This window comes from Pistacia vera, unplaced genomic scaffold, assembly GCF_008641045.1.
Source record: "Pistacia vera cultivar Batoury unplaced genomic scaffold, PisVer_v2 Contig612, whole genome shotgun sequence".
Classification (NCBI taxonomy): domain Eukaryota; kingdom Viridiplantae; phylum Streptophyta; class Magnoliopsida; order Sapindales; family Anacardiaceae; genus Pistacia; species Pistacia vera.
The window spans coordinates 549,596-560,244 of NW_022196460.1; the positions used below are offsets into that span (position 1 = coordinate 549,596).

Genomic DNA, 10,649 nt, shown 5'->3' on the forward strand with positions numbered 1-10,649 from the left:
TTAAAAGGTAGGATAGTGATATGGTTTGCATAATTCGCGTATTATTCGCGAACAACCATATTTTATAAGCCCAACCGTATTATTCGCGAATTACATGCCCCAACCATATTATCTGCGAATTATATGCCCCAGCCATATTATTCGCTAATTATTCCCGTATTCGAATTTTTGCCGAATTTTTATAAACGTATTTTTCATCATTTCCGTATCATAGCCGTAAAATTCCCGTATCGTTTTTTTGCCGTACCCATATATTTGAAATGTTATAGAGATTTTAACCAAGTGGCCCATGAAAAGTGCTAAAACTAGGATTGATATTGCCGTATTTTTCAAAATGTATTATTGACAATATGTCGTATTAAGCCCGTATATACCCGTATCGTATTTTTTCCGTATCCGAATTTTATGGCCGAATTTTTACAAATGTATTTTTCACCATTTGCCGTATTATACCTGTAAAATTCCTGTACCTTTTTTTTGCCATACCCGTATTTACTAACTAGGGTTACCCCAATACTCAGGGTCAGGGTTACTTTCTTGGATTGCTTGCCGGCGAAGAGTTAATTGTACGACAATTGTCAAATCAACAACTTTATGACTACGTATTTGGTATTAATGTTTGAAAAATTCATGTTAATTACATAAATATAAACATTTTAATTTTAATAATAGCCTAAAGACAAGTTATAAATGACTGATATTTAAACCAAACAAATTTTACTGGGCTAGTCGATTCATCCTTTCACCCCAAACCACCCCCCCCCCCGCGCCGCGCGCGAATTAATCTTTCAACTTTGATTACAGTGGCTTTATTGTGCATGAAATATATATATATTAATTTTGATATTTATTAAAATATAATTATGATTTATAATATTATATAGTCATAGAAACAAATATTATTATTAAAAATTAGTACATCCAAAACTTTTTACCGCAAATCAGAAACTAGAAGATGGTGAGCTATTGTTAGAGAGAAAATTGGTGAACAGAGAAAGTGACCAATCTCGTGCCGACAATGCAGCTTCGTGACCTCTGTTGCGTATGGTGGCCAAGGTGAGTCCTTTACCATAAGTCTCCACCCAGCCAGCTACTTGACGTTTGTAAAACCACGGTCTCCATTCTTCCATAATTGGTAACCCTAATTTGGTTATACTATATCTTGTAGATGTCATCGGTACCCTTGCATCCGCGTCACCACTGTAATATTAATCATTTATTAATTTTATGATAAACCAATAGACGAGGTTGAATAATTATTAAAAAAAATTTACTATAAGAACATTAATGTTTGAAAATGCAGTACCTATAGGTCCAGATGCGCATTCCTGCATCTAAAAGCTTTGAAATGGTGGGCAACATAGTCGCTAGAGAGTCAGTCCATTTGGTGAGCTGAGAACTGAATAATTACATGAAAGGCAATATGAGAAAAAAAAAAAAAATTGATACCAATTGAGTCTCATATTTATTTTACAAATTAAATGTACCTGCATAGAGTGTAAGGATAGGGCAAATTGGTCACGTTGGCATGAAGTGCCCTTTGAACCTCTTTTTGGTTGAAATACTTTCTCACATAATTGTTTACACATGGATCAAACGTTGATGGTATTTGAAATCCAATGTCCTAAAACAAAAATATTAAATTAAATTAAGTTAAACACATTTATATAGATTGTACTGCAAATTTATAATTCTCTTAAAGTATTTCACTTAATTACTTCAAGGTTTGAAGAAGTGGCGGTGGCAGAAAAGTTAAGGATGCAAACGGGAGAGTAGACGTTGAATATATCAATGCCAGAAAAAGCATCGAAGAAAACTTTGAGTTGATCGTTGCATTGACTACTTGTATGAGGAAGCTTAAAATCTTCACAGTCTGCCTTTAAGCTTTGATAGAGTTTGTCTGATATGATTCCGTGACTCCATGCATAATCCACAATCCCAAGGGTATCTGTTTGATCGTTAATCAGAACATTTCCCATCTGATTTTTTTTAATCAACGTTAAATTTCAATTATTAGTAATTTATGTGGAGTGTAGGAAAACAAGTTTAAGAAGTAGGATGAAGAATCATGTAATAATTAGGTAACAAGAAATATATAATAGTTAGGGTTACTTACCATGAATCCTTTGAGATTGATAAACGTGTCTTGGGTAGCTCCTTTGTTTCATAAATAAGATCAGCAAGTTGAGGAGCGTAGTGTCCTAAATAATAAAGAGAATGATATTAAAAATTATTTCGACATGATTAAGATATTATAAAGGAAATTAACTTATCAATTTATTATTATTATAATATATTCCAAAAACAAAGGAGTATTACAAATGGACTATAATAATTTATATGAAAAAAATAAAACTTAGTAATATTTTTATTTTCAAAAATATCTTGTGATAATAAAAGTACAGTATAAATAATAAGAAAATATTTAATGTGAATAAAACCATACCACCATAACTTTCTCCAATGATATAAAAATCATGAGTTTTGAAGTCGGGAAACCTTTTGAACCATCCAAGTAAAAATGCAAGAGTATCATTGGCTACAGCTTGGTCACCGATCTCAAGTAAATCATTAGAATTGTTGGTGTATGAAAAGCCTACGCTCACCGGTGACTCCAGGAATAGAACATTTGCAACTAATTCAATTTTAACAATAAGAAGCGAAGGTTAGAATATGAAAAACTAATAATAAATGTAGAGAAAGATGGCAAATTCAACATCGTCATTACATTTATTCCAAGAGTATTCATTGAAAGTGAGTCGATTTGTAAAATAGCTTGGGCGTCGTACCAAAAATGGTCCGATTTCTTGTGCAGCTCCAAAGGCCACGGATGAGCAGCCATGTCCTCCATGTAGCCAAATTACAATAGGCTTAAGAGCAGGTTCAGTTTGAGCTTCAAAGAACCAGTAGAACATTGACTTTTCATTTTGAGTTCGAAGTTGAATATAGCCAGATTAGTGCTGGAATGGCACCGGTGGTTGTCCCGGCAAGTTTGTGACTCTATCAGCGGCCCTTTGTTGAGCTTCTTCATCGGTAGCCATGGTGGAAGCCACCAAAGTGGTTATTAGAAGGCAAAGTAGCCAATGGCTGTCCATTGCTCCTTAAACTTAACTAATGAGGTTTTGGATTCTCTACAAGAGAGTAAAGAGGGCATTTATATAAAGAAGAAAGGAGATTATACAGAGCTCTAATTCTGGGAGAGATTTGGTGAGGGCAAGATAAAATACAAAAAGTGGTTTTAACTTATGCTTTTAATAGAAAATTCTACCCATCTTATTCTTTCAATAGAATATATAGGAATAAGGTAGGTTTTAAGGTACAACTCTTTCCTTGTAGAACTAATGCACCTTATGTTGGGATTTTTTCACATCCCACATGAATCGCAGTGAAAGATACTTGATTTAGGGTTTTTAAAATTTAATTAATCAGAAGAAGGAATGATACTTTGAAACTTTCTCCAAAAGTCTTCCCGCAACGTGTAGGCATCGCTTTGGTATCCTAAGTCATCGATTTCTTCATACTTACAAATACTCAATATCGTATATTGTCTTTTGCGAGAATCTCACTTTTAAACCTAAGTTAAGTACGCTTAGATAGACACTAAACCCTACGTGAGTAGGAAACCCCTTTTAATAATTAATTCTAAATCCTACAATAATTATTTTATACCATTTCCACTTAAAACTCATGACTTATAAGTTTGGGCTTACTAGAGCTTGTGGTGTTAGGTTCAAAAACTTTATAACCACAATTATATTTTTAATTCAGGAATTAACATAGAGTTACACAGAAGACTAATATGAACATATTTAATTAAAGCTCCAATGAACGGGTTCATTATCTATTTAACTCTTAAATACAATAGATCTTGATCTTTTAATTCTTGGCAATTCCATTGAAAACCCAAAATTGAACTCTTTAATTAAATACTCTATTAAGAAAGCTTCATTAAATTAATTTTATTAATTTTACATTAAAATCCTATCTGTGTGGCAATTAATACATGCATGTGTAACCTCATAGAATATCAATATATAATTGGAGCTGGGAGAATCGACCGTTTACCCTTCCAATTACATCTGAATCCGTTGAGACCATTTTTCATCTAATGGATAATTAAGATTGTCACAGTTTCTATAAATATAAACGCAGTCTCAATTTGATGAATCTAATTACCTAATACTTGGCCAAAATTGTTATCTAAAAGTCCTTGAAAAATCCTCAAGGTGATATTTTTTTCTCACGTAGGAGTCATGAATTCAATGTTTATGGATTAGAGTTCTCAATGCTTATGAGTACATTCTTCCAACTAGTCAGGGTATTGACCATATAAATGTGGTCTCACCTTTTATTCTAATCAAATAAAACATACTATAAACAGAAGTTACTCTATCTACTCAGGATTTAGATAGACACGTCCTTAACTGCCAAAGTGTGAAATTTATGTTTAGTCACGGCATTTATACTAAACATTAAATTGATGTGGTCCATTCAATACATTCTAAATGCACAAGTATCTCTTCCACTTAATAACTTGAGACTCGTCATGTTCCATTAAGGCATACAACATAACAACATTTAACTAAAGAAAGCGTCCAGCTTTATTTAAGGCTGTGAACAAGTTTTGGACTTATAAAAAAATATACCTCTCCCATATAAGAACACTTCATATAAATAGTTCTTTACCACGATCTAAGTCCAGGAGCTTTAAACATTATGTTGATTAAGTTATCAAATAATTTATTACATTGTATGGTTTATCATGAATAAAATACATGTTTATCATTAAAAAACATCTTGCATCTAAAACATATTCCTAACACCTTAGAAATCAAGCATATTAAGATTAATTTTTATCATTCAAAATGTACTAGTTTAAAACTTACAAATTTGTGCTAATACTTACGTAAAAGATGAGATATTAATGAAAATGCCCGAACTTTTTATTTTTTTATTTTTTGATTTCAACATTGGATTGAATTCTTTATAGTAGTATCAACTTGGATTTTATGATCTTTCGGGTTTTAAGGCCCATGGGCTTGTGTTATTGAACTTGTCAGGAGAGCTTGTAAGACTTTAGACCCATAAAATCCAAGGCGAAAATAGGCTCAACAACGATACAACGTTCACAACAAAAATTACCAGAAAATGAGGTAACAAACTAGAGTTCACTCAGGTTCCAAAAATAAATAGCCAATCTCTAGTTAAAATAGCAAAAATACAACTCTAAGCACGATCAAGTACAATCCTTAGCCTCAGGCAATGTAAAGAGGTAATGGTAAACACTTAAATAACAGCATATAAAAACAAATAGCCCAAAACGGGGTGGTTTATTAATTACACAACCTTATTCTATGTGCATGCATGTAAACGGTGAAATCTATGTACTGTTGATTCAGACAAGGATGGTCTTGTGAGGATGAGGCCATTGACAATCATATAGAACTGCAGGGACAAAGAATGCGAATGTGAAGGCTCGAGCGGCACCCGTGTGTTGTCTGCCGTAGGCACTGTGAGCTCAAGTCAGCATGATTGAAGGGAATATATAAGTAAGGCCAAGAGCGGGAAAGGGTTTACCAAGAGTGTTAGGCTAGGGCAAGACTATTGGCGTAAAGTGGTTGGAGCACGACTTTACAGCGACTGCGGGAAGTAAAGTTAGCGGAACTAAGCTTTACAGTGGGGAAACGTGGCGATCCTTGAGATCAAGCATTCCAGAGCTAAAGGGAGGTGTTGTGTCTGAATGAATAATGAGAGGCTTGATGTCTGTTTATATAGTGAGCTAAGGAGGCTTGAGTCCTTATAGAATTAGGCGTTCTGATAAATAGGAAACTCATAGTGATAATCCATGTAGAAGTAGAAATACTAGTTCATGAAAGATTAGGAATCTTGGATGAACTAAGAAATAAGTAGGACTTTGAGTCCTATTTTGGAATGAATATGGGCTAATAAGCTAGAGGCCAACTTCGCTTAACTTGTAGAAAATACCTAACTCGTGGAATGACCCAAAGTATAAGTTGGCCCAATTCATAGGGTCGTCTTGATTGTAGAGTGATCCAACTCATTAAGTAGCCCACCTTGTGGAGAAAGTTGACTCGTGGTGTGGTCCAACTCATAGAATGGACCTTCTTACAAGATGGGCCATCCCATTGGATGGTCAATCTACAAGAAGGATTTAAGTGTGGGCCCAACCAGAATTGGGCTATGACATTGGGTCGTGAATCCTTTATTTTGTTATTAGGCCAACCCAAAATTTCACTCGTCTTCTTCGAATCTTCTTCACTCCATTTTTGCAATATTAAGTTCTTCACCCAAATTTTAGCTGCAAACTTCCTTTTCCATTGTTCCTTATCTCAATTTAGTCATATTCTACATTAGATTTTCTCAATCTTCACTCAAATTTCATTTTGAAAGTGTGATTTCTATTTAGGGTTTGAATCTTCACTCCTTTTTAGCCAACTCTATTCTTGCCGTTTTAGCTCAAATTTGGCAATTTTAGGCCTCGGCTCATATTCAGGTTTGTAATTTTATAAAATTTTCAATCTTGAATTGAATCGATTACGCAATCCAATTGTTAATCAATCACTTTCGGTTGCACATACGTGCGATTTTTTTTTTCGTTTTTAAATTCATTGTTTTGCTTGTTTGTGAATTTGAATCCTTGAAATCCTTGCTTCTAGAAGCCAAATGAAGCTTCTATAAGAAACTTTGATGGTCAATCAAATGCAGCTTAGTTTGAAATTTGCTACCAACCTATGTTTTCACACAGAATGCCAATTGATTTTTATTTGTTGGGTTACAATATAGGTTACCCAAAGACAGTTGCTTAACATTTATTTATCTATTTATTTCAATGGAGGATGAATGTATGAATTGTTGAACAATGGCCACTCATTGTGAGATAATAAGCTTGGCAGCTCATGTTGTGGGATGTAGCGGTTTGTGGATCCTTCAAATTTTTCTTTTGTTGATATTTATTTATTTATTGGCATATATATGAGGTTGCTCTCACTGGGATTTGGATTATATTTTGATAATGAGTATTTTGATAATGGTTGAATGGATTATGAAGTTGAGTATTGAGTATTTTGATATTGAGTATTTTGCCTATTATGTTCCAACTGTTTTGATTTCAATTGTTATTCCAACTTTAGTTGTGCCTTTTTTTACAAGTAATGGGGTTTTTTGCATTTATTAATTTCTTAAGAATTAATTGTAAGCTAAATATCATATTAACTTTCTTTTGTTTGTTTAGTAGGTTCTGTAGAAAAGATATGTACTTATGGATTCCATAAGTGTGCCTAAGAAAAAAAAAGTCCAACTATAATGAAGAACATTGCTTTGAATGTTGATAATCAGATTGAAGTCAAATTCAAAGACAAAGGTCAAAAGACAAAGGTCAGCCTATTGAGGAAGAATCTGTCAAGTTGTCTTCATTCTTGGGACCTCTTGGGCGAGAAATTGTACCTTATACATTTTCTAATTGGAGAAAGGTTCCTTCTGACATGAAAAAAATATTATGGAAATGTGTTCAGGTTATGTATGAATTTCCAAGTTCCTTAATATGTGTGTGTGTGTACATCTTGCCTAAGCTGTATAAGTAAATCCTTAGAACAAGCACCAATATATATATATATATATATATATTATATATATATATATATATATATATATATAGATATATATATATATATATATATAGGTGCTTGTTCTAAGGATTTACTTATACAGCTTAGGCAAGATGTACACACACACACACACACACACACATATTAAGGAACTTGGAAATTCATACATAACCTGAACACATGATGTAAGTTGGAAGAAGAATGGTAGAAACACTATGTGTTTATGCATATAGGTGCACTTTGGAGAGCTTCAAAGTCAAGGTTAGTTAGCAAAATTAAGATGGCCAAAAATGAAGAAGAAATAATGGCACTCAAACTTGATAACATCAATAATATTAATGCATGGAAAAAGTTTGTGGAAGAAAAAACAAGTACAAAGTTTAAGGTAATTATATCGCTGCACACATTTGGTCATTATATTATATATGCATATGAGTAATGTTTACTTTATTTTAGATATTAAATCATTGAGTTATTCTAGGATAAAAGTGATGAAATAAAAAAAAAGGAGGAAAAATTAAACTCCGTTAACAGGTGGTCAAAGGGGTTATGCTCCAATGATTGAGGATATCGTAATGTCTCATTGTTTTTATATGATTTCAAGATTAAAATGAATAAGAGTTTAAACATTTATAATCATTTTTATTTTTGGTTAGCAAAATTTAAATTGGAAAACGTACCATATCTAGAGTTGAGGTTTGGATTAAAGCTCATAAGAAAAAGAATGGTGATGCAGTCAACACAAAGGCTGCAAAAACAATTGTATGAATTTTCTTCTACTTTGAAAAATGAGTCTCTCTCTCTCTCTCTCTCTCTCTCTACATATATATATATATATATATATATAATTAGAACATCCTAATGTTTTGTTATTTGCATTCATAGGAAAAGTTACAAGAAATTGATAATGATTCATATTTGCCTACGCCAAGTAATTTGAGAGAAGATGCTATAACAAAGGTATTGGGTCTTGCCAAAGGTGGACACATGAAAGGACTAAGAAAATGTGTAACTCTTATACAATTGTCCATAATAGCTCAAAGGGACAACATTACCTTCACCAACTTGGGAATTAGCTTTTTAAACCCACTATCTTCATTTCCTATAATTGCAATGGAGATTTCACTTTTAAAGTATGTGTGTTTCTAAATAAGTTTAAAATTGTATATATTATTTTTAAAAGTGATAATAATATATTAATTAAATATTTATAAAATTACAAAGTAATATTTCATTAAAATTGTATATATGTTATGAAATTATAAAAAATATAATTTCCCCAAACGAGGAAAAAAACTGAAAAATTGTAGAAAAAAGAAAAATATCTGAAAAAAAAAATTAGTTGGCTGGAATCTGTAACGCCCCACTTGAGGTACGTAGTTAAGATTCGGTGTATTGCTTAAATGTTTATTAGTTCAGATTCAAGTAAGTTTATATGTTGTTATTTTTGTTTGGTTGGTCCTTGGTTGAATGGATGTATTGGTTTGGTTGAGTGGTTGCCCTAAAAATTATGAAAACTTGGCAAAGAGGTGCTGCAGCTCATGGAGTAGCTGTTGGAGTGTTTCGCCGCGGTGAAGGATTTGTCTTCGTCGCGGCGACGGGTCGGCTGAAAAGTGTTATTAAGTTTTAGATATTTTGTTCCTTAAGGCAATTTGACCATTCTATCCCTAATTAGCAGGAAAAGTGGGGAGTAAAATGTAAGGAAATTTCATGGAGAATATGTTAGTATGGGGGTGTGATTGTAAGGAATCAAAGGATATGAATGGAATTTCTAAGAAAGAGCAAGGGCAAAATGGGGATGTTTGTGTATAAGTTGAGCTAAAAAAGGTTAAGTGTAGAGAACCCTTCATTTCATCCATTTCCACCGCCTCTTCCATTCTCTATTTTCCTCTCAAATTTCTTTCAATATTCCAAGGATTTCTAAGGACTTTTTGAGTAGTTTTTTTTTGTAGAAGTTTAATCTAAAGCATCCTAAGGTAAGGATTCTTGCTTTAGATGAGAATTTTCTTATGTTTTGGCTAGAGTCTTATGTTGTTGTGTTGTTTAAAGTTGTAGAGAGGAGACAAGATTCAAAAGGGAAGGAGAAGTGCTAAAGAAGCCATTTTCCTCACAAAGTAAGTAAATCCAAACCCAAGTGAGATTCAAGAACTCCTGTGAGTGGAGATTTATGTATGAATATGTATTCATTAAATCAATTGAGATGAGATGGATGCTATTTATGCTTGTTGTTGCATATACTTAAATATGAGAAGTGTTGAGATTACTTGATGTTGGGTTGAGTTTGATTGAAGTGGAATGAAGTTTTGAGCAAACTTATAGAAGTGTTTTCCTTTGACAGGGAAATTAGAGAGTATAAGGGAGCCTCTCTCCCATTTTGGATAATTAAAGAAAAGAGAAAAGTTATAGTTAATGTAGAGCTTTATATGCACATGAGTTGTATGATGAAATGCTCAAGAGAAGCATGAGTAAGAGTAGAAAGCCTTAATTTTTGCTACATGGCATAATTGCATCTCATAAGTGCATTAATGAGCATGAGTCATCTATATGCACTAATTATGCATTAATTATGCACTAGAGAAGAGAGAAGAGAGTAGAGAAAGAGTAGAGAAATTGAGTATAAGCTACTCTAAGAGTAAAGAGAAATGAGCACTAGAGATCAAAGAGATAGTAGTGCTAGACAAGAGAATAGAGAAGGTTGTGCAATGGGGAACCCATGAGTAATGGGTAGAGTATTCCCGCATGTACGCCGCATTAAGAGAGCGACATGAGTATGAGAGAGAAATGGTGTAGCCCGTGAGAGTGCATGCAGATGAGGGCTATACCCGAGTTTACCCGAGAGAGAGATTATGTACTCACATGGCCAAGGGTTCTGAATCTATGCATAATTGAGTCCGATCGGCTAGAATGAGTAGAAGTCACGGAGAGTGGGAGCGAGTCCCAGCCGTGCCTCCGGTGAGATGGGGTCGTGACTTACTAAAGAGAGTTTGTAGAAAAGAGTTTAAGAGAGAGAAACAGAGAGAGAGA

The 10,649-nt window shown here is 33.4% G+C and overlaps 1 pseudogene; it reads right to left on the reverse strand.

Annotated features, from left to right (window-relative positions):
• Window positions 1–941: 941 nt before the first annotated feature.
• Window positions 942–3,095, reverse strand: LOC116110742 (annotated as a pseudogene).
• Window positions 3,096–10,649: the final 7,554 nt, after the last annotated feature.